General features: G+C 39.2%; 1 protein-coding gene across 1 annotated transcript in view; it reads left to right on the top strand.

Moving 5' to 3' along the window:
• The window catches only part of RYK (receptor like tyrosine kinase), a gene marked incomplete in the record, with an annotated part of 77,845 nt that overhangs the window by 591 nt on the left and 51,494 nt on the right, over positions 1-25,760 (top strand).

Here is a 25,760-nt window from a genome sequence, read left to right on the forward strand (position 1 = left end):
GACCCCCATTCCTTCCTCCTATATGGGGCACAGGGAGACCCCCATTCCTTCCTCCTATACGGGGCACAGGGAGACCCCCAGTCCTTCCTCCTATATGGGGCACAGGGGGACCCCCCATTCCTTCCCCGGGCACAGGGAGACCCCCCAGTCCCTCCTCCTTTCTGGGGCACAGGGGGCTCTGTAAGGTTGATTTTTAATTTTTTTTTTTTTTGCCCCCCACATTCCATGTAATCAGGGTAACCTAAGATAACAGTGTGATTGCCTTAAACCTAAATATGGGGGGAGAAGTGTTACCATTTGTCACTTTTACTGATCAGGTTAACCAGCTGCCATGTGTAAGTACAGCTCATACATTTCACACAGACCACCAGGGCCACACACACAATGACCCCTCCACCACTGCACATTCATCCTCCACCATCTTAATATTCACCTGGTAGAACTTTCCGCATAGTTGACAAACTGTAAATGAGAGATTCCAAGTCAAGTTGTAGCTAACTACTGGGGCTTCTATCGCAGATCTTCTGAAAGTACAGCGTTTGGCACATATTGGAGCGTCAGTGCTGCCTGTCACTGGTCTGAACAATCATGGGGATCCGGGGTTCTGAATAAAACATCGGGATCCGGGGTTCTGAACCTTGGATCCCAATGTTTGTTCTGTGCTGTACCTCGGACAGAAGTAAAACATTGGATAAGGATGAGAGCCAGGCAGCTAGCATTTCATAGCTATCATCCATGGCAGCTTCATTGCTGATCATGGCTGTGTGCTGTCACTCTTGGCTTTTTCTCTCATTATTGCAATGTTGTGGTGATTAATTTTATACCCTGTAACATTGATATAAAATCTGCTCTAGCTGTTCACTTCCTGGCAATGTTTTTTTTTTTCCTTCACTTCCTTTTATATTCAGTGTTGTCACCAAGACACAACCAGACCAAAGAGCCGATAAAACTGCCATGTAAACTTTTCTCTGCTCGCTCTCAGCTTGTACACTTTGCAGGAGATATTCTTTAGTCCTGGATTACAATATACTTGTGTTTTTGTAGATGGCATTCTGCTCTTTTTTTAATATTGATATAGAATTTATTATATAACTCTTCATACACATCCTAATATCCTAAGTCATCACCATTGTGTACACATCATTCATGTCTGTGTTTTCAGGGTTATCAGCTGTAGGTGGTTGTAAAGCTTCTAATGACAGGTCATCAAATTAAAATAAATGTCTCCATAACTGGTAAACAAGTGTCATAGGGAGTCCGGCCCTTTAAAGTTTTTTTATGTTCTTTGTAGATGGGGTGGGAAAGGATTATGACCCAATTGTTGTAATGACAGTCAATGAGGGTAAATCTCAGCTATGAAATCCAGACAATGGTGAAACTACAGCGCTTCCTAATCCTTCCCCAGGAGTATTGGCTGCACGGATGGAAGTATCACTGATGTGTTTTTATTAGAAGAGAACGATTCGGGCAGATGCCAACATTACTGATAGAGTTCACTTTAAGGGAGATTTTTCTCATATTCTATCTAAATAACAGGAAGTAAAAGAGAAATCTCCCCTGTGGGGAAACAGACTGCAGAGAAAAAGCAGATATTATGTCTTTCTACACAAAAAAGATTTACCTTTTATTTTATGGTAAGAAATCCCTTTCTTCTGCCTTCAGAACCGTTCGTTTGATGGGCTGGAAGTAACACAAAGCCACTTTTACAGAGATATGGCTAGCAGAGGAAAGTTTGACTGAGCTTCCTAAAGAATAACTACTTGATAAAAGGTTGTCACTAGAACAGGAAATTCAATCTGTGTATTTAGGCCCAAGATAGCCATAAACTTGGCAGAGCTTCTAACATTTCCCAATTTTATCCAAAACTGAAAAGTTGTGTATAGCTGGTAACGGGAATGCTCTGATTTGTGCTTATGCTATTCAGCAATTGTTTTAAAGTGAAATTTAAAAAATCTCAGCAGGCAGTTGCTTTTTTTTGCAGAAGGGTCAGGCTTTACATCTAGGTTCAGTAGCCCTCCTGATTGACCAGACTGGAATGATGTGACTCCTGCACAACTACATATTATTCACAACTACATAGGAATATCTGACTTTTTCTTCTGTTTAGTTTCACTTTAATGCCGTGAGAAAATTGGAGCAAAGTAAAGGTCGGAATATACGCTGTGATATCTTCACTTGTAATCATCTCTGACCGTCTGTTCAGTCTTGTTCATTCTTTCCATTGCCAAAACAATGGTTATCATATCCAGCATTACTTGTCTATTTCTGGGTGAATATTGTCTCACTAAAACCTCGTGATTGTTTATGAGATCTGTGTATGTACTTTGCAGAATGTTCAGCCTGTTTCTACTTGTATGTTGTGTAGTAGAGGTATCTATGTGGAAGCATTCATATGATGGTTATCTAATGTCCCTTCATATTTATTTCTGGATCATTGGTTAACTATTGTATTAATAAACGGTTAGTCCACCTAGCTGTTAAAGTTCCATTTCTGTGCTCTTTGTTTATACTTTAAAGTCACTTGAGTTGAAGAAGTTCGTTCTGGAAGTTGGGTGCTGAAGCCTTTTACTGTGGTTTTGGTTTTCTGGTTTGTGGAAAGTGTTGAGTGTGAGAGTTTATTTTCAATCATTGCAGAGTTATAAATAACTATAGCGTCCTAATTTACAAGATGGAACTTTGTTCCTGGTTCAGATGGGTTAAGTAACTCTGCTCAGAATGTGTCCTGGGTGTTTATACATTAGGTCTGCTTGTGTAAATAGTTTTTCCTTTCCTGCTTTGTCAGTTAGTTTTATTATTATTATTATTATTAATAATATTAATAATCAGGATTTATATAGCACCAACATATCACACAGCACTGTACATTAAATAGGGGTTGCAAGTGACAGACCGATACAGACACTGTGACTCATGAGGAGAGGACCCTGACCCGAAGAGCTTACAATTTAGGAGGTAGGGGAAGTATTACCTCTATATTCTGTTATGTAGACTCGGGCTTTATGTGGTGAACTCTAAAAGTGTAAAAGTGCTGATGAAAATGTTTGACAATTTTGTCTTTTATAAAAAAAGATCTGTTAAACCTGATCCACTCATACACTTTTTTGTAGCAGGTTTGAAAGGAAGGTGTTTATGTCAAGGCAAAGAAAAAAATATTTAATTTGTGCAGCATATATAGTTTATCTCACTAACGACAGAAAAATACCTGTTAGTTATCCAAAAATGCACACAACTTTTTTTTTTTCTAGATCGGAGAGTTGTCGGCTTTGGTTGTCTTTTGCTTAAATGCTTGACGACTCCCTAATAAATAATTTAGTAGAATAAATAAATAATAGTTTTAGTTCCAAGTTGACTTTTTTTTAACAAACAAAAGTATGTTTATAAAAATGAAAAATATACAGCAGATGCCATATAAACACTCGGCAGAAAATCCAAATAAAAATGTACTAACCATCAGCAAAAATGTCAGGCATAGCCGGATATAAATGACTTTATCTAGTGACTTGTGTAGCCTAAACAATAAAGTTGGACTATAATTCCACAAAAAAAAAATAGCTATCAGGCTGGTCAGTTATTGCAGAAAAGACAGCTGAGCCGTACATGCGCAGCGCTACTTACCTTGCCAGGATCTTCCAGGTTTCCCAGCATCCCCCGCAGCTGGCAGGACTGAATGAAGAAATGATGGCAGCACCAGCGATGGGACAGCCTGTGCATTAACCTTACCCGCCTTGCTGCGGTGTTTATTATCTTATTGCAGATGGGACATCCCCGGTCCAGCCTGGTCGCAACTTTTATTTTATTTTTTAAGTAAGGGTTTAGTTTTGCTTTAACCAAACTGTTTAAACTACATATCAAATCTCTCCCACCCACAAACGTGATATTTCTGCTCAGGTCCTCAGATGAATTTGTATTAACCCTGATCCCCAATTTTACATTAAAGTGGATGAATTGCACATTTCTGAGAAACAATATATTGGCCTTTATTCTTCTAGAAGAATACCAGGGTACTTTAACTGTTACCCTGTGTTAGCATTTATTTCACAGATATTATTTCAGAACAACTTAAATGTATTAGGAGTACATATTGCTGGCTCCAGGTACTCAAGGATTGCATCCATAGCTGTGTTGTAGAGTAGCCCCAATTCACTAGAGGGCTGCATATGTCTTGGAGATGCCATGGACTTCTTATGTGTTGTCTCCCTATGATCAAAGATTATGCAGGGTAAATGATATACCTAATAAACCTTCAGCTGTACTAGGCTTGTACATTCAGAGCTCAATCATAAACTAATTAGAATTGTCCTTGCAGGTACCTTGACTAAGCTCCTGAGCCCTTATCTATTCAGTGAAATGCATTAATTAGCAGAGAAGTATGGCGGCCTTTTCTGCAATGTGTCCCCCAGATACAGGCAGTCCCTGGGTTACATACGAGATGGGGACTGTAGGTTTGTCCTTAAGTTGAATTTGTATGTAAGTCGGAGCATTAAGGTACAATATTTTATTAAATGCAATTAGGTCAGATGTTTGTCTCAACATATTATTAGGCAGTGTGGTGTCAGTTACTCTATAAAATCCTCAGTGAGTTAATAACAAAAAAAAAAAACTTTATGGAGCCTAGGTATTCATTAACGTCTGGAGCAAGCTATGCTTTGCAAAAAGAAACAATTGCAGAGTTTCTTGGTCATTAAAAGAGTTACATGGGGCTGCAGAACAGCTCATCCCTTAAGATCACTCTATAAGATCACCCACAACCTCAGCTTTGTTTAGCAAAAGATTTCTTCTGCAAGTCATGCAAACCACCCCTCCCCCCTAGCAGGGAAGCCCTGTTTGTATGTAAGAGTCATCCAATTGTTGGATGTCCTTAACTTGGGTACTACCGGTACTGCACAATGGGGAAACAATAGTCTAAAATGTAGAATAAATTATACATCAGGAAATGATCAGCTTATAGTACTCCTGTCTATAGGGGAAAAAACCTTTACAAATATTCAATCACACCCCACTAACCCTGTGTGCTGGCTTATATCTGATTACAAAGCTAGAACACTGCTACAAATGTAAAAGCCTTGCAGATCAGTTGTCCAGGTATTGGGGATAGTGTGGATTTGTTTGGATATTGCTAAATGTATTTACACTTCATGCACTTTTATTATTATTGTATTGTCCTGTAGACACTGCATGGTGCCACACAACATTTGTGCCATAGGCACGTGTACACACTTCAGAGTATTTGCACCCGATATGAACAGTCATCCTCCTCTCAGGTGAGAATCGGACGTGTACAGCGGTCACCTGACTGCGTTCATAGATTTATCGGGACGGAATAGGGAACGACCGTTGTACAAGGGAAGTGTGGTTTTGGTTGCTTGTTCTCCCCCCTCCATAGAACAGAACGGCGCTGTGTGTACAATGCTTGTTAGTTAATCTGTCATGTCCGGTGGAAATGATCAAGAAAGATAATTTCCAGCAATGAAAATTCCAGGTGTGTATCCTTTCTACTCCTCCAATCTCAGGATAAATATCACAAGAACTGATATTGGAAGATGCAAGCTGCCACCACGTCACTATTCATGTGCTGTATGTTAGTTGCTGGGGTGTAATGCTGCTTTCAAAGTTTCAGTTACTTAATAATAATGAACAAATGTTTAGATTTGATCCGATCAATTGTTCTGGTTTTTCTAGCTGAATAGACATTGTACGTCATTGAAAGAGAAGAATTCATTAAATTTATGTACTGCCTGGCATCTAGCATCTTGATGCTAACCCCCATGCAGGATTTCTATAGCGCCAACATATTACGCAGCGCTGTACATAGGGTACCAAATGACAGACAGATGGTGACACAGGAGGAGGAGAGAACTCTGCCCAGAAGAGCTTACAATCTAGGGATTGCATTGTATGTATGAGGAGCTACCCAATTTTCTTACCGAAGGGAATCTTTTAAAGGAAGTTTTAATAAGTGATTTTCCCCTCTATGTGCTGTTCAACCTCATTTTAATTTTATTCTATCTAACTGCATTAAAATGAATGGCCTTCTTCCTTCCCTACCTGGACTCATCCAGTGGTTTAGTAATCGCCTATATATCATGTCTTGTGTTGTCTTTCAGCAGGAGGAAGATTTCTTCTTTGAAATGGCTAATCCATTGCACTAATTGTGTAGGAGGCTTTACACTTAGGACTTTTTATTTAACATTTTCCCCCCCCCCGCTTGTTTGTAGACCTTTAAAAGCAGATTGTAGGAAACGTGAATGGCTCTGAACAGACTTGTTTATACAGCAGGTTTGAAGTAGCTCATCTGTTCAGACATAATTGACTTGGAAGATTTATGAAGCTTGCTTAGTAAACAGTAAGGGAGAAAAATTGGCTTTAAATGCCCTTAGGCAGTATGTAAAGGAAGGATTGTGTTGCTTTAGGTGAATGAACACATGTAATTTCCCTGAGCAGCAAATCCAGAGGTGAAGCGTATTGTTTTCAGAGGAGAGAGTCACCAGTTAAGCAATTGATCGAGTGTTATCCTATGAATGTGTTCCGATGTCTGTATTCTCTGTGTAAGCTGATATCCCATACACATGGAAGGAAGAATTCCAGCCTTGAATAGCTGCTCAATGGACACCGGCAGGACTGAGGACCCAGCAATATGAAATGCAGTAACATGAGATCTTCATTGGCTGTTTTCAGTGGGAAATCTGTAATCGCACATTTCCCTCAACATAACGTTTTATATTCTTTCAGTAAGCAAAAGGAGGATTTCCTCCTTACAATACTTTTCTACAGAAAGGAGTAAAATGATAGGGCTATTTATCATGTTCTGTTAGCCTCCATACAGTCGTAGCTTTCTGTCTCTCGTTGTGCTGCCGCCTCGTTATTATTGAGGTAGGATTGTGTTCAGACTGATTACGGCCCAGTCTGTTTAACTTCAGACTTCATGCCAAGTTACTGTCCAGGAAGCCCAAGTTTCCCAATATCTGAAGAATCTATTAAAGCTCTATTAGTCGGGGCCTGGTCATTATTTCAATGTTTTACATTCCACCCATATGCTCTTATTTGGCACTTGGTGGATGCTGGACATCCATTGTTGGCCTATTACTTCACAAAAGAAGATTATAAAGATTAAGTCTAGTTTTAAAAGAATAGTTTGAAATGTTTCATGTTTGAAAATAAGATAGTCATGTAGATCAGTGCTCAACCCAGAATTTTTTTTAAGCTGGGTGGGAAGAAATTTCAGGCGGGTGGCAGTCCCTGTATTGTGACCCAACTTTTCAGTAGCCACCCAAAAACAGCCGGGTGGTTACTGAAAAGTGCTGGGTGGTGCACCCGGCTAAAAGGGGCTGGAAGAACACTGTAGATGTATATAGTTACACAACTTCAGATACATCCATTATTACATTTTCACATATAGCAGCCCCTTAGTTCAATCTGGTGCAACCTTAGGTCCAATCAAATACGTCATATTTGGATATTATACTTGCATGTGCTCCTAATACTTTTAATTGATGTAGGATAGGAAATATTTGGCTGCTCTAAATAAATATTCTGGTGGCACTTCCCACAAAGGGAAGAACAGTAGTGCAGTGTTTTCCCCAGAAATGTTTTTAAGCTGGGTGGGAGGAAGCTATAGGCAGATGGCAGCCCCTGTATTGTGACCCAACCCTTCAATAACAACCCAAAAACAGCCAGATGTGTACTGAAAAGTGCATTAAAAGCTGCAGCAAATCTGAAAATGCCTCATTTCCAGGCTGCAGGATATCAGCATCATCTAGCTCTTTGCATATTCAGCCTTAGTGTCCTTGTCCTAACACTCTTTTGCAATTCAGTTTTTAATCCAGGTGAATACCTTGTTGCTGTCTGGGGATGCCAATTTACCTAATTTAATAGCTGCCCATAAAGAAATTGTAATACTTTCTCCCAAGAGTCATTCCTTATTTTGCATCATGGCTGGCTCTTGAGGGTGGGGGGCTGTGATGCAGTCATGAAAGCACCCTATACAGCACCCTGCTGACCATCCCACCCACCGACATCTATTTATATTCCATATTGAAGCATGGAGACCAAAAATGATGCCTCTAGGATTTACAAAAGAAAGTAGTGTTCCCCCCCAGCCCCTTGTAGCCAGGCGCACCACCCGGCACTTTTCAGTAACCACCCGGCTGTTTTTGGGTGGTTACTGAAGAGTTGGGTTACAATACAAGGGTTGTCACCCACCTACATTTCCCCCCCGCTTTAAATGGATTTCTGGGTTGAACACTGAAGTTTATTGAAAACTTGCGTAATTAAAATTTAATCATTATCCAATTGATGAGGGGTCCAGGGAAGGTAGTAGACAAGTCCACAAGTGAGAACAGTAATAACTATATCTGACATTGGCATTTATGAAAATCTGCCAACTCCCCCTTTTATTTTATTTTTTTATTTATTTATTTTTTTTAAATCTAATATTCCAGCGTTTTAGTATGAATAGGATGTTAAATAATGTGAAAGTGGTTCTCTCACATGCTCTGAAGTAGACCTTCACTAATTTGATTATGTATAATCGCTGATCAGTTGTTTGACTTCCCCTGATATATTCCCCGCAGGTCAGTGAAAGGATCAGGAAATCTGTCTGTGGAACTCGGCACAACTTATGTAGACATTCTTCTTTCTTTTTTTTTTTTTCCCCTCTAGTACTAAGTGTGAGTTGGAAAGCTGCAGCATTCTGCCTGTGTTTTGTTGTGAACTTGGTGTTTAGAGTTCAAAGATAATTGAAACTACACTAAGAAGTCTGGTAAACCACAAGACCGGAGCAGACATGGCTTCTCCTGCTGCACATTGTTTAGTGTTGACTAGTGACTGCTGTGCGCACCATACGGAGCCATTGACTATGGCCTCACCCCCCCATCTTTAGAGCTAGATTTAGAAAAGCACTTTGAAGTGGCCTTCCTGTTGGCGTAATTGGAATTGTGTGTTGGTTTATTTTTTTATGCAGAATACTTTAGCAATAGCACATTCCTGAAGTAATGATTATTGAAATGTCTGTATGGCTCGATGAAAGGCAAGTTTAAATAATTGTTATGGAGTCAATCAAAAACATTGGCCATATTAATGTGACTTGACAGGCAGCAGCATACATGGTTGTAACTTGGTGTGTAACAATTAAGAGGCTGCAATTCTGTTTGACACTTCAGAACAAGTTCTCGCTGTGCCCTTTATTACTCGGTGCTTGTGACACCAGGTTTACAGCTGTAAATGGGAATCGCAGCTATGACATAATACTGCAAAAGTTTACTTTTAAAAAAATATTTTATTCAGGTTGACATTTTGTTTTTGTGCAATAATGTGTAACAACAATATACCAGTTGTGATCATTCTTCTGAATGCCCCTTGTATGGTCATTATGGGTCCGTGCCCTTTTTGTGCATTCCTCCAAGGGTGTATGTACCTTGGCTGGTAAGAGTACATGTAACAATACCTATGCAATGTTCTCCCTTTTAGCTGGTTCTCCAGCACTTTTTAGTAACCACCCGGCTGTTTTGGGTGGTTAATGAATAGTTTGGTTACAATACAGGGGCTGCCACCCACCTATAATTTCTTCCCACCTGTTTTTTAAAAATTTCTGGGTTGAACACTGCCTAATGCTATGTACACACGTGCAATAATTATCATTGGAAATGAACAACTAAAGATTGATCATTTGATAATCGTTAACATGTGAACGACAGGCCAATGACGACGATAAACGAGGAATGTCGCTGGAAACCAATGACCGTCCCAGCGGATCTGATTGGGCAGTGATTGTTTTATTGTGTGTACCGTCTTTCAGAGATCGTGGATTGTTCTGCAGTACATGTCACTTCCTGCATCGTTCAAACAATCGTATCTAGTGTGTGTACATTATTGGAGGATTATCTTTGAACGATCGTATCGTTTTACAGCAGGTACAGAATCGTGCACTATACAATCATTCAAAATAATCGTTTAATCGTTCATTTTCCAACAATAATTCTTGCACGTGTGTACATAGTCTAAGGACATTACTCGCTGTCCCTGGCTAAAATCTAGGTCCATTACAATGTTGACGCTCCTGTTCACTACATGGATTTAGGTGCCATGAGACCTTTAGCAGGTGAGCTGCATCCCCTGACTGTCCAGAGGATTTTTCTGTTTAATTGAATGTATCCCAGTTATAATCAGCCAATAATCCGCGTCCTGCTGTGGTCTTTGTTTGCACAGTTGTTAAGTTACAGTGCATACACATCTGTGACAATTCATATGGCAATGACCCATGTTTGTCCAGCCTATAGGGATCAACATTGAAACTAAATATAGATTTAGAAGTTTCTAATGGAAGCAATCTTTAACTTTGATTATTCTTGTCCAGGGACCATGGAAGTGATGTCACTGTCTTGGAACTTCTCGGGAACTTCTCCTTGTACAGTTGTCCTGCGGTCCCATCATACTTGGATTATTTCCAGGACATCCCTGGAATCCCTAAAACATGTGGACTTGGGGTTGAAATGTTCTACTACAATTTTTTGTTCTCAGGTAGCCTTTTCTTATACAGTGTTCAACACAAAGCTTGTTGGTGGCCCCTGTATTGTGACCCAACTCTTCTGCAACCACCCAAACAGAGCTGGGTGATTACTGAAAAGTGCCGGGTAGCGCGCCCAGCTAAAAGGGGCTGAAAAGAACTCTGCTATATCTTTTCAAAGTCTTTTTTTTTCTTCTCCCTATGTTTGAGTATTCTTGTCCAGTGACCATGACAATATGTCACTGCCCTGGAGTTTCTCAGACACATTTTTTAACTAGACTTGACTTTTTTTTCAAAGTAGAGCTGCTATACTTGTATTATCTCCAGAGCGCCCCTCAATTGCAATCCAACTACATTTTTATGATTGTACTCAGGCATGCCTTTTTCTATACCATTTTCAATTGGCCATTGAGTCCTTTGGGCAGTAAGAAGGTATAATGAGGGTAAACGATCGAATCTAGCAGATGACTTCTTTATAGGCCTGCAGCCATTTTACAAGGTAAGGTGAGCTGGCAGTGTTACTGTAATGGGAGAGGATACAGCAGGGTTCCAGGCACAATATAGTGGAATTCACACATGCACTTTGTGATTATCCATTTTTTTTTCTTTAGTTCTTTTTCATCAACATCCTTTGATGGTAATATTGTATTTTATCTATAAACAGCACTGTGCATGGTTTTGAACTAACTTACTAAAAGTAAGAAAAGAGGTTTTGCCTTTTTGTGAAAGTTGAAGCAAATGACTATAAATTCTTGTGCAGCGTCACTAAATGGTGCCAGATTTAGGAAGTGTACAATAAGGATCCTGTGTCTGTAATTATGTGCACTATTAATTTAAACCATATTGGAGATCCTGGTAAATAAGATGAGTTCTGATTTTGTTTCCTATGAGGGAATTTTCACTGAATCATTTAATAGCAGTTTTATAGTTTCCTGCTCTGCAGAAACATTTGTTACATGCTATGGACTACAAGTCCCTGAAATCTGAGAGGCCAATAGTTTTACATTTATTTATACACATTCTCTCTTTTAATCTTCCTTGCACTTGTCTTTCAATCAACTTTGTCTGTCTTATTGGGGGTAGGGAAAACCGGCCCAATGTCTGCCCCTTTGTAGTGGGCGAGACGTCGGCTTTAGCTTTTAGAGCTGATAACGTGTGTGGTTTATTGCAGGTTAGTAGCGTTTAATTTGCAAAATGTAAATTAAATCTTGTTTGTGGGTCACCAAATCTTATCTGCTTTGTAATGGGGGTAACTGGTCTATATTGATTTACATTGGTGGTCATTACATACATTGTATTATTTTTTAGCTCCTATGTTTTCGATGTTTAAATTGTAACAGTTTTCCATTTTACTCCTGTATTCTCTGTCCTGGATGAACTATACTTGTAACCATTTTTCTAGAGCATGCCAACAAAGTGTCTTGTTGCAAGATTTTTTTTTTACTTGTTGGCCAAATGAGAATAGCGTATCTGCCTGCCGTTATATGCACCATGAGGCGATCCTCCAAACACATAGCGAAGGTACTGAAGTTCCATTTTGAGTTTCTCTCCGTATCCAACAACTAACCCTGCTGCACGGGTGCATTGTAGAGCCATTTAAACACATGGCATTTCATCACGCTGTATGCATGTCCATTGGTGGATTAAACATTTTCAGATAGTATTGTTCCTAAACTTTTCCTACCAGGTAACCTACCTAAACACGCTGAACTTTTTAGAGAAATGCTCACAGTTTAGTTACTATGTGATGAACAAGCCTGAAAGTAAACCACTTTCTTTACCTTACAGTGTTTAACCCAGAAATATTTTGGTAAAGCCAGGTGGGAAGAAATTATAGGTGGGTGGCGGCCATTGTATTGCAGTATTGCAATATGCAGTAAGTGCAGTATTGTGACCAACTCATCAGTAACCACATAAAACCTGGTGGTAACTGAAAATTGCCGGGTGGTGCGCCCAGATAACTTAACTTTTTGAGCCAAATCCTTCTTTTTGTCTCGCATGCTTAAGAAAAGCTTTGCTTCCACACCCTTACAAGACTACAGTGCCAGGGTCAATAGGTATTTGTGGGATTTGACAGGAAAGCTGTAAATGCAGATTCACTTTTTAATTATTAGTTCATAATACTTTTTTTTTTTTTTTAAGTGAATCTAAATAAAGATTGTGACCACGCAGGTCCTTTTTTGCTAAAGAAAGTCTGTTTTGTGATAAAATAAACTTATCTTCCTGATTGCAGTTTATTACTATACTATTTATTATATTTTTATTATATTATTTATTTTATTTGTTTAGTGGGTTTTTTTTAATATACATTTTACATCTTGATTGACCAGGCTGGGATGACATGACTGAGAAGTTGTGCGGACATGATATACTGTCTGCTACTTTATAAACTGTTCAGTAGTTTTGTTTCAAGTGTTTAAAACGTATTACTCCCCTAGAGATTTGGGAACAAAAAATGTAATGCTGGTATTTAATATAAGAATGTGTTTTGGTTTCAAGCCCGGCATATATTGCTCTGTGCAGATTTGCCAGAATCCCTTCAACATAGTGTTTGAATATTCCTCCCTAAGGAAAACCATCATTCTGATTCTTTATCTTTTCTCATATAACATAAACATTTTGCAACTTGATCCAGCCTGGCCCTTGAACATTTTGCTCATTCCCTTTGTATAAACAGGTTATCTTTGTAATATTTGTTCCATTTACAATATTGGGGGTCTTGGCCAGCAGATTTCTGCCCTGCCCAATTAGAGTAATTTTTTAGGATTATTAATAATAAACAGGATTTTTTTAGCGCCAACATATTACGAAGCGCTGTACAATAAATAGGGGTTACAAATGTCAGATATAGACAGTGACACAGGAGGAGAGAACCCTGCCCCAAAGCGCTTACAATCAAGAGATTCACATTTGCTATTTTCTCTGACCTCACTCCAGTTCTTTCATTTCTACAGTGGGGCCTGTTCATGGTGAATTTAAAAAAAAAAATACCGCAAGGCCGTACATTGCGTTGTTAACAATGAATGGCAGCTCACTGCACTATATGGCACACTTTTTGTTATTGCGTCCCTGAACCAAGCCTTCACACTCCAGACAAATCTTTTGTACCAGCACCTTTTCTTGCTGCACACCTAATTTACTCCTAGTGTTGTCCTTTCCTCTCCCACTGTGAATTCTGCTGTACAAGGGCTGGGTATTAGATCATATACAGGTACTTTATCAATAATAGTGTCCCTAAATGTCTTGGTGACCTGACGGGCAACCAATTATTACACTAGTATGTGGTGGATATGAGAAGAAACCCACAGCAGCCCCCAATTTTTCTCCAGGAGAAAAGTCTACGTTAAATAAAAAAAATTCAGAAACATAAATTGGTGGGAAATGTTGCTGTGTTTCTTTTTCCTGCAGCTACATGCTCTACATTTTTATAATTTCCTCCTTTTTTACTTTCCCATGTTCTACGTTCCTTCTTTTCTCCATTTAGTGTAAGTGGGATCCTCCTTCTGTTCCATCACCTTCACTTATCTCTAGTGTTTTATCTTCTATCCCTTTGTTACATTTCATCCTTAGAAAAAATAAGTAAGTGGGCAGCATCCATTACATTTGAAGTTCTCTCTGCCCACACATTGAGGAATGTGGCCTAATCAGAGCTGTCACTATATATCACCGTATGAACAGATAATTAATGGGAACTTGGATCTGCTTTATTTTTCTTACTGTTCACTGTAGTGAATGTTGTATCCTTTCAGTGTATCATATACCCTAAGAATTTGAAGTATATAGCAGTAACCTGGTGAGATGTAATTCTTCTCCTTCTGCCCTTAAATAAACCTCCCTGCCCTGTGTTGTCTCAATCATCAGTCACTATCATTGGGACAGAAGTGGCTGTTTGATGATGCAAAGTTAGGGTGAATGTAAATGCAGTATCTTTACTTTTCTCATATATACATAAAATGTAATACTAACCACCGAAGGATCATCAGGAGAGAAAAATCGGAAAGAGTTTTGATTTAAAAAAAGAAAAAAAGCAGGACCACCAATGCTAAGCACTAGCACACTGCCATATGTAACATTTTGTTTGGGTTGACATATGGTTTAAAAAACATTGTTGTGTTCAAAATTTTTGTTGATTTTTGTGACTTTTTTATACTTTGTGAGCATAATGTCACACAAAAGGAACCCAACATATTTTAAAATTATTAGAATTTATTAGTGCTCAACCCAGAATTCTTTTAAAAACACTGGGTTCAGGAAGTGCTTTGTTCAAAAAATATTGCGCATAGAATGAGATTTTATTGACCGATCATCGCACTGATCTGCATTATCCATGAAAATATCAGCTAGAAAACTTCTGGTGAAAGCCACAAATTCATTGTTTTTTCATACACAACATATAACAGAAAGCATACCACTGTACGACTTGGCTTTGTTACTGTTCTTTCAGCTGATGTAATGTTTGTTCTCCAGGATGCACTGAAAAAACTATGTAGCACTGCAGGAAAGTATTTGTGAGGTGCCTGAGATCTCTGTGCTGTCTGTGGCATTTATTGTTCCTTGATATGTCAGGCATGCAGGTTGCCATTCTTCAGAGTTAGGGTTTGAGATGATTTCTAAGGAACTAATACAATGCGGAGTCCTCCTGGTCTTTGGCATGTAAGAGGAAAGCAATGTTCAGAGCAATTAATCAATTTTGGTGACAGACTTTACTGGTTTAAACCATTAAAAGTAATTGTTGGTGATTTTTGTAACTGAAGAAACTCCAGGTGAAGATTGCCAAGGCCAGAGACATAAATTGCAGAATATTTAGGCAAAGAACGCAAATTTGCCACTTTTTTTCCTCCTCCAACATTTCAATGGAATTTAAATTGGGACTTTTACAGGGCCTGAATATTTCTTTTCATACCCTCTTTTTGAGCCATTTCATGCTGGATATGTTATTGTGCTTCAGATTTTTATCCATTTGATTTTGCCTTTTAAACAGATGATCTCACAATCCTATTCATTTCATTCATGGCTAAAATGTAGATTAGGAAATGACAAGTTGTGCAAGGGCCTACCTGAATCTTAGTAATGTAATCAAAATATAATGTTTTAGAGTTTAATTTTAACATGCTCAAATATCTAGAATTTTCTATTGCCTTGTATATGAAGTAAACCATAGCTTGGCCTGGTAGCTTTTTTTCAACTCTATACAGTGTACATACGTTTTTAGGAAATAGGCATAGTAACCTGGACTTGGCATTCATGGCAGTTGATGATTACAAGTGCATGGTCATAACCTCGTTGAGAAATCTCTTTGCTGGAAAACATTCATGCTGGAGGAAATAAAAGGCGTGTGGTAAAAAAGCATTAATGTGTACCACATGTCTTCTTTATCTGACAACCTGCACAGTGTTCATTCAGCAGTGGAAGTTGATAGAGGCCAAGTCTGCAGGGTGGGAGTGATATGGTCACGGGGACTTCATTTAAACCAAATGCTCTGGAAATAAGCAGACGGATTTGTGTCAGGCTTTTGTAACTCGGCCAATAAAATACGTTTATTCTACCACAGGCATATTTCCTTGGTGCTGTCTAGACATGTGAATTCATTTCTTTAAATGACAGATAATTCATTCTTGTCTTGTTATTAAGTCATTGCACTGTTCAAGCTCTAAATGATGGTCGGAAGTATCTGTAACTGAACTTTTTACCCATGTGTGTTGATCATATGATTTCTGAATTGCGTATGTACACAAGGCATAGAATATCTCCTTGTTTAGGGAGCTTAATGGTGGAATGTATGTCGGCATTCCATAGACATGTGACTGAAATATGCTTTTTAGCAATGTTTTGTATAACACATAATTTGACTTCAGAACGACTTGTAATAGTTTTGCTCGTGACGTTCATTCTGTTACCCAACTTTTTTGGAGATATTAGTGTTTATATAACACCAACATATTACCCAGTGCTGTACATGAAATTGGGATTTTAAATGACAGACCGATACAAACAATGGCACAGGAGGAGGAGAGGACCCTGCTCAGAAGAGCTTACAATCTAGGACCGGCATGGGCAAACTAAGGCCCCAGGGCCATATACGGTCTGTTAGGCTTTTTTATCTGGCCCGTTGAACTCTCTCTACTTCAGTACATCCACGCTCTGCACCGGCCAGAGGCGCCAACCATGTTCCCTGTACAAATCCCGGGCTTGGGGAAGTTGGCGCCCGCCTACTCTTCCATGGAGGGCTCAGATCTGTGGGCAGGGTTATTTCATCATGTTGTCACGTTTAGTGACACCCGTCTCGATGCTCCATCCCCATGTAAAACCCATTGTGCCCCTTGAGCAAAAAGTTTGCCCACCCCTAATCTAGGAGGTGGGGAAATAACACAATAGGAGGGGAGATATGTAGTTGTGGGCAGTAGTCAGGATTTAGGAGACAGAAGAAGATGGGTAGGCAAGTTTGTGAAGATGGGTTTTGAGTGCGCTAATAAATGTGCAGAAACTAGGAGCAAACCGAATAGGATGAGGAGGACCATTCCAGAGAGTTAGGGCAGCTCTTGAAAAGTCTTGGAGCCCTGCGTGTGATGAGGTTATGAGTGAGGAAGTCATTGGAGTAGTGAAGAACTCTGTTAGGGGAGTTGAGAGGTAGCAGATGAAAAGTGGTGGGAAGGATGAATATAGATGGAGAAATGTGACCTAAATGTATTTTTGAAAATCTTTGGTGGAAGATGTTATTTTGACTTTAACCACTTGAATCTGTGGGGTCATGCAGGTAATTATTTGTCCAATGTTTCTATTTCTTTTTTACTTCAAGCCTTCACATGTTAGGGGCATTCAGTGACTTATCAATCATTTCGTTCTAACCCATCAAACCTGTTACTGCACAGGCAAACATAAAAGGGCTTCAATACATTTCAGCAACAAAAGTGTATTTTGTCTCCTTAGCATCAGTCTAATATCAGGCAACGCATTGTGTGTTCTGGGCGGTGTGAATGGGAGCTCCTCTGGGTGACCTTGTTTAATCTGTGGGTTACATTATGGAGCCCCCCAAGATTTGTGTGCAAACCTCAGGTGAAGCTAATTTTTAGAAAAGGGATGAAAGCACGACTAAGTGCCCCATTGCTTGCATTCTGTCACTTCTGAAATTTCAAGATGTTATAGTACAGTATTAAGGACAAAAATTTTAATTTTACAAGTCAGCTGTACTAGTTTATTGAACTGAACTGTGCCCGTTTGTACAAAAGTGATATAAGAAGTGTAATAAAATAGAGTTCTAGAGAAAGGTGGTCATTTCAATTTGATATCATGGACCAATCAACCAGTGGCCAGCAAAGTAGGAGATTGTTATGCTTTTAACTTTCTAATAAAACCCCAATTGGGGAAGTGTCACTTGGTAATCCAAGCAGCAATGCCAGGACGGTCTCCAGTTCAAACCTTGTCCAGTGTTGTCTACCACAAAGGACCCTGCGGGCGCTGCATACAGCCCTACAGCCTAAAGTGTACAAGTAAACCCTTCATGCTGACTGCTAGCAATATCCCAGGCTAGCTCGGTATTGTATACGTGCAGACAGTCACTGACCAGTCAAGGTGGAGCACAATGTCACAGACCACTAAATTCATAATTTTAAGTCCTGCGGTCCATTAATATGAATTTAAATAAGATACATTTGTAAAATAATGATCTTCCTAATGGTGCCTGACGTGGACTGTGGAGGCTCCGATTCATTGATGGCTTACGGTTGAGTGAAGTAGTATTTTTGTTACTTTCATCATTATCTTTTCTATTACTAAAAGAAAATTTGCTTTTTCTCACTTATTATGAGTTTATTTAATTTGAATCTAAGACCAAACAAGAATTGATAGTTATCAAAGTCAAACTATTTGATGCCATTAAATATAACGGTGAAAGAAAATACACAGCTAAGGTCATACTTACCTAAAAGAGAATCTGAGAAATAAACAAATAAAATAAAACCATCGGATGAGAATCGGTATTTGCGGAGCGGAGTGACTGTTGTAATGGTGGAAACAATACTGAAGCGTACAGCTCGGCAATGGTTGCCTCATACAACTTAACACTACACTGACGTCACGCTGCGCCTCCCTTGTTTTTCCATTTCTAGTAGTTTGTGAGTTTAGTGGAAGTTAAAGGCAAAAATTGTCATTAAGAATTTAAAAGACTATTGTTTTGTTTTGTTGTGTGTTTTTTATTTTTATTTTTTTGGGAATTGGAAAATTGCAAAATTGTCCAATTTTCTCACATACCACTGGTTTGCAACTACTGTATTAAAAGAGAGGAGAAAGAAATATCAGAAGCTGTATGATAGATTAGAGCATGGAACACATACAGTACAGAGAATAGGAGGACATGGGAGATAGGTGGAGGGCACAATGAACACCTAAATTATGCAATAAATATCTACTGAAGAAAAGTCAGACGACTCTTCTCCAAGTTGTGTTGCATGTTAATAATGCAGATAGTGACCTCCCTTCCTCTTCCATAAAGTAAGTAGGATTGGGTTATGTACATTGGGTGGGAATATCAGTGCTGCCATAGATACTTTCTACATCCATACATTGCTCTAAAACTGATTTACTACAAGGGATGGGAAATTGGATAGTTTTTGAAATATGTTTAAAAAAAAAAATCCTTATGCCTGTACCTATAAAGTTCAGTCAAGTGCAATTTGTTGCAGTGTTGTGGTTAATGGGTATACTATTTGTGAATTCATTTTAATAGTAAAGTATTGTTTGGCTCCAGGCAGCTTTTTAAAGTTTAGGATAAAATAATGTTGGGTAGGAATGCAGTCAGGTTGTTACTTGGGATTTTTCCCCTCACTCCCTGTGTGGTCCTATATAGAGGAAGTGAGTAAAATCTCGTGAGGGGTAAAAAGGAGTGATGGAAGGAGACAACATGTTTGTATTGCTGTTTTGTCCCTGCAGTTAAAATCTCCTATCATGGTTTTGGCACCTGAACAAGAAGCGGGGAGAATGTTATAGAATATAGTGCTGCTTTTATGTCTTTTGTTTTTTGGTAGCTGCATTAGATTTCTTTAAGCCAAGTACAGAAAAATACTTGTTTATCTGGTGTGTATTTTCCTGCGGACTAAACTTAACATGTTTTATCTGTTCTCTATCTTGTACACTACAAAACACAACCCCCTGCTTATTGGAGTGTACGAGAAGTTTGTAGAAAGCAGCCCAGGGTGATGATCCTGCTCTTCTATAAAATGTAGTCAATAATCATTATCATTGGAAAGGAAATGTTATTTACAGAATCACCAGGTAAAAATGTAAAAGTACAAGCGGCCACCACATCTAGGGACAGCAATATATTAGATTTGTGGGTTTCCGTGTGCATGAGCTTTGTGTTATAGAGGAATGTGATTTAAGGACAGTACTGATCCCTATTTTACTGTACAGCCCTGTCGATGCTTTATAAATATACCAGAATAATTTAGTCTGATAACGCAGATAGTAAATGTTCCCTTTTGTATCCGGCATTTGAAGAATCTTTTTCTTGTGCCTAAATAAGGCAAGCGCCTGCGTGTGTGACTTACATGGCAGCAGTGTCAGCTTTGTTTCCCCACATTGAGCTGCAGCTGAAACGTAATGCCTGACATTACAAATAAAGGTCTGGACAACTTCTTATTTTGCAAGGTTTATTTGCATGGCCCACAGCTGTTCTCATGATTTGTTGTTTATTTTCCTTTGCATTGCATTATTGCGCTCTTCAACCCAGAGCAATATTTCAATAAAACATATAAAGAATTCACGCTTACCTTTGCATGCATTCCAGCAACATCTTGAGTTCTTCAAAAGTCTTAGGCGGCATACCCACATACAATTGTCATCACTGGAAGCCATCTTTCATGATTATTTCCTTTGACGGATGAACAGATGAGTGCTGTACACACAGTGCCCATTCTGGGGGAGGACGAGCACCCAGCTGTGCCATCTTCCCTTGACTTGTATAGCAATCATTCCCGATCAGGTTAATGGTTTCATGAAGGATATTGGGTGACTGCTTGCCCAAGATAAGTATGACCGTTTGTTACAGGCGATAATCTGACGTGTGTACAGAGCCTAACTTTGTCTTATTTCCTGTATCACCATCTCAAGTCATGGAATCCCTTTCTATTCCATCCTTAGTGTACATAGCGCCCCATTACAGAGAGGTGCACAATGGGGAGTCCTTTTATTTCACACAACCATCAGCCAATGGGAGTGAGTCAAGATGTCTTTACTAACAACCCTTACATACCCTATTTATTATTTTGCACAGTATATGGAGTGTTGTTGCTTTTCAGGAAGCTTAGAATGTCATGGGAAAATCCAGGTAATCCAGCAAACATGGAATTTATTTTATGGAATGGATTTATTAAAAATCATTTGCTATTAGTGTGCAAATGTTTTCAGTTGTGGACCACATCCATTCCATGTTTGCTTTATCAACCAGGTTATCCCATGATGGTCTATCTTCTGCAGCCTTGGAGAGCTTTGAGAAATCCGGCCCAATATATCCTGGAATCCTTTGCTGCGAATTCTCATGCTTCATGACACTGAGTGCCAGTGATCAGAGGCAGGCGAAGGTCAAAGTTTATTGCCTAACTTTCTGACGGTAATATTACATTTTCTTTGCTGCCATTATTATATGTTTTCTTTTTTTTGCCGATAAGGCAGATACCTAAGTGTCAGAAATGTAGGGTAAGTGGATATAATAGTTTATTTCAACTTTCAATGTCCAGGTCCTAATAGTCTGTATTCTCCTTGTTGGTCTTTAAAGATTTCTTTCATTCTGTAAAAAGCACCAATATCACTTGTTCCGTAAGTTTGGTAAAATTTTCCCTTTTTAGTCAGATTTGTTTTCCCCTAAGAGGAAGAAATGTGTGAATGTTTCCTTCTTTATTAGATGGTTTTTAGTGTAATGTGACCACAGCTCTTGTGAGCACACCGGCTTGTGATAGTCTCTATGCTCCCCGTAGGGATTTCTGATCCGTAGCCTTTTTTTTGTGTGGAGTTCAGCTGTGAATTAGCGTGTTGTACAATTATGTTTCTTCCATCCTCTGCTGTTGGCATTGCCTCTCACATCACAGGACTGTGCTTGGCACCTGGACAAGAATTTTTTCTCTTGTATTGTTGGGCTCTACTTTCTAACTTTGTACCATTATATTTTGTCTTGTGTGTTTTCCAAAGCAGTTTAGATCGTAGTTGTGGTGGCAAATGCAGTGTGAAAAATGTTTGCACTGTCAGAGAAAGTTTTTTAGATGTTCAGGTGACTGATAAGCTTATTACTGTTCATCTAGTTCAATGTTTTTTCTCGGACAGGATTCCACCAGAGGTAGCTGGGGGTTCCTGTAGCAATTATTACACAGTATTTTTATATAGCTCAAACATTACGCAGATCTTTACAAAGTCCTCAGTCATGTCTCTAGCTGTCCCTCAAAGGGGCTCACAATTTAATGTCCCTACCATAGTCATATATCTTTAAGGTCAATTTTAGAGGCAAGCTAAAAAACTAGCTGCTTGGTTTTGGAATGTGGAACGCTGCAAAGGCTAGAGTGCTACCTGAGAAATTACCAATTTGTACCTTTCAGGTCGTTTTACCTGAACCCAATTATCTTCTTTGCTATCTATAAGGGTGGCATTCTTCCCACTGACCACCACCTTAGTTAGTATACTAGGAGCTGTACATATAGGAATTATAGGGTTCCACGAAGACAAGGGATTGTTATAAATGGTGAGAAGCACTGCTCTAATTTGTCTTCCTGTATTTGGCTTCTTGTTTCTTTGTGTACACATGATTCTTTTTACATTGCTGAGCATGTTTATTATTATAGTAAGATACCATTTGATCTAATATTGGAGCTGCATTTTTATTCATACCTAATAAATATCTGTTGGCCCTTCACTTCATACCATAAAAAATATGGTTTACAAAGTATTCATCCCTCCTGGTCCTTATCTGTTCCTCCTTTGCACAAACTAAGTAAGATGCTGAAATTTGTAGAACAGAGTACTACACAGAGGTCAAACTATTAACAGTTCAGCCCTTGCTGACCTCTAGTAATCCAAACATTTCTTTCCCAGCCTGGACATGTAATCCTCATTGTCCCAATGCTATAAATCTGGAATAACAGGGTCCCAGCGGCCGTGTGGATGTTTCTGCGGAGGAAGAAGGCTGCTGCCCTATGTGAGCTGTTACTTGAGCTGCATGCTGGGAGGGTGGAAATGCCGCTCATTTGGAAGCCACAGCAAAGCAAATGTTGATTAAAACTGTATTTGTTACTGTGATGCAGCCCATATGAAAGGCCTGTAGTTCTGAAATTAAATTAATTTCATTTGAGTGAATTCAGGAAACAGGTTTTTTTTTCTTCCCCCTTTTAAAGTAATCTATTCAACACGTTTCTTTCTCATTAACTCAAATTTGTTTAGCCAACTCCATAATGAAAAGCAATCATTCTTTTTGTTTTGGTTTCCATTGATCTATATTCTGGTATAAGCTATGCCAAATTAGAATATACAACATGTTAGCTTGCTTTTTCCAAAATATTCAGAAATCAGCAGACCAAATGTAGGAATGATGTTCTATTTATAACCTGTCTGTCTGGGGTTTATTATTATAGGTGCAGTAGATATGACCACAGTGTTCAGTGTATCAGGGGTTATATTTCCTAGATATAGGATGGTGCACATTGGATAGCACTCCGGCCTTTGCATTGCTGGGTCCCAGGTTTGAATCTCGGCCAGGGCACTATCTGCATGGAGTTTTCAGGTTCTCCTGTGTTTGCCTGGGTCTGAATACTCTGGTTTCCTCCCACAAACCAAATAATTGGCTCCGCCCCCCCCCCCCCCCCAAGTGTCCGAGCAGCTGTTGGGAGTAATAGAGCTTAGAGTTATAAGGGAATGCAGTTCTGAACCTGCCCTTACGTTCTGCCCTTGATATGTATGTTTGTTGCATTTCAGAGTTTATCCAAATATTAAAGAATGTGTGAAAGCACCAGTGTTTTTCCCTTCAAATCCTTACAGAGCATTGTGTGTGTATATCAACCAATTCCAGTCCAGTGATCTCCCCAGTCCCTTTTAGCTGGGCGCACCACCCGGCACTTTTCAATAACCACCTGGCTGTTGTATAGTTTCCGATAAATTGTGTTATAATAGAGGGGCTTCCACCCGCTTACAATTTCTTCCCACCCAGCTTAAAAATATTTCTGGGTTGAGCACTGCAGTCTGTGGATTTTAGTTTTCTTTTATAGTAACATTGTATATATGAAAAAGTGTTTTACATCCACCTAGATAAACTGTAAGAGGTTTAGACTGCCCATTCTCCATTAATGGATAATAGAGGTCTGTTATGGTATGAGGATCAGTACCTGGCTGCACAGGGAAGAATTATAATTGTAAAAGATGAATCAGTAGCAGCATTTAGGTATCATACTGGCTTAGGACTTTAGTGTGGAAGCATAACAATCCGTTTTGTGATAACCTGCTAAACAAAGCACTCAGAGCAGTTACACATTTTTATTAAGTGGCATTCCCCGTGGAAACTTCCCACCTGGATTTTATAATGGATGTCTGGTAAAGTTTGCAGGTCGGGTCTTTAGGTGGTTCTATTCCATTGTATGTTCAGCAGTCTGAGCCTGTTGTGCTTTCCTGCATTGCTTAGTTCTGTCAGTCAGTGAGCCTGCCCATGATATTTAGGGTTTTTTTTTTTATTTTTTATATAGTATGTGCTGTACAGTGCACATAGTCATGTCACTAACTTTTCCTAAAGGAGCTCACAATCTAATGTCCCTAGCCATGTCATTAAAACAGTTTAGGTAATTTTTTTAAAGGATGCCAATTAAACTGTATGTTTTTGTAATGTGGGAGGAAATCCATGCAAACCCCCCGTGCTGGCTATTAGAGACAGTATGGCAGCCATCAAACCTAGAAGTAGTGCAAATATATGTATACTGGAGATCAGTACTTTTTGGGGGAAGCCTGATGCATGGAATATTAGAGGTGTGTACCCAATAGACATCTGGTCACCCTACAAAAAAAGCAGTCCATGCATTTACTTTACTCCTGTCTTTTAAACAAAGTTGTGATTAGTTCTATGTAATCCTTAAACTTGCTGTCAGAACAAGCAGTAAAGCAAATCTGGATGTTCCTTAGACCTCCTATACAAGAATTGAATGATCATGGAACAACATCAGTCAGGGTTTTTGCTAATCACCACAATACAGATGAAGGTCTGGTAATGCTGTGCCGGGATTAATGAGTTAACAAGTAAAAAGCAGCTCACTGAAATCTCCTGAGCCCTGGGGTTCCTTATTGAACAATGCCACCCTGGTGTTGTAATGATGCCAGCCAGCAGTGCTCAGGGGAATTAAATGCTTTCTTTAATTGGTCCAATTAGTTTAAGGTTTCCTTTTGAGCATTAGTCATTCTGCCCCAGCTTATTAGGGAGCCATTGGACTATGAATGAAGCTCACATGATGGGAGTGATCCGCAGCACTGGAGAGCAGACTGACCATCAAATCTGTGTAAAGATTTACAAGATTAGATAAAAAATTACAATGCTTTGTCTTGTGCTTTTCTGCAATAAACATATTCCTACATAATGTCAGTTAATAAATCATTTTCATGAACTAACATGGTCATTTTTAGCATTTTCATGTGCAGCTCCAAAGATTTTTTTTTTATTATAGCTTTAACAAGCCATCATTATCCTAAATAGTTTTCCTGTAAGATTACTTCCAAATGAATTCATGTATATTGTAGCCTCCATATATTATTTTGTTTGGAATTGCTGCTATACCTTTGTGTACAGTAATCTAACCAGCAACACCCTTACCAGGGTTAAGCCAGCCTAACTCTACACAGAATTAATCAAGTCACATTCTCCTAGCCATTATGTTAGGTGCATACAGGTGTAGAGAAGGAATGTGGCGTACAGAGCCCATATTTCATGGGCCACATTTCTTTGCACACTGCACTACAGCTCATTTCCTCTCATGCCTCAGAGGGGTGGGGCTATCAGTTGTGATCATGTGACACAGTAGGAAGAACAGTGGATGCCAGACTACAATTTCCAGCATCCCTGTGTTAGTGGGAACCAAATGTCTGCATGGGGAGGTGAAGAGATTTGGAATCGGGCATGCACAGATCAGTATTTTGTGACCGTATGTTAGTATGTTTTATTGCAGAAGGGACATGTCCTATCTCTTTCTGCAATTCAGTCCTACCTGATGACATATTTTCAATGCGGAACTTCAGTTTCAATTTAAAGCTG

Source organism: Pyxicephalus adspersus, chromosome 4 (assembly GCF_032062135.1).
Source record: "Pyxicephalus adspersus chromosome 4, UCB_Pads_2.0, whole genome shotgun sequence".
NCBI classification, from domain to species: Eukaryota; Metazoa; Chordata; class Amphibia; order Anura; family Pyxicephalidae; genus Pyxicephalus; species Pyxicephalus adspersus.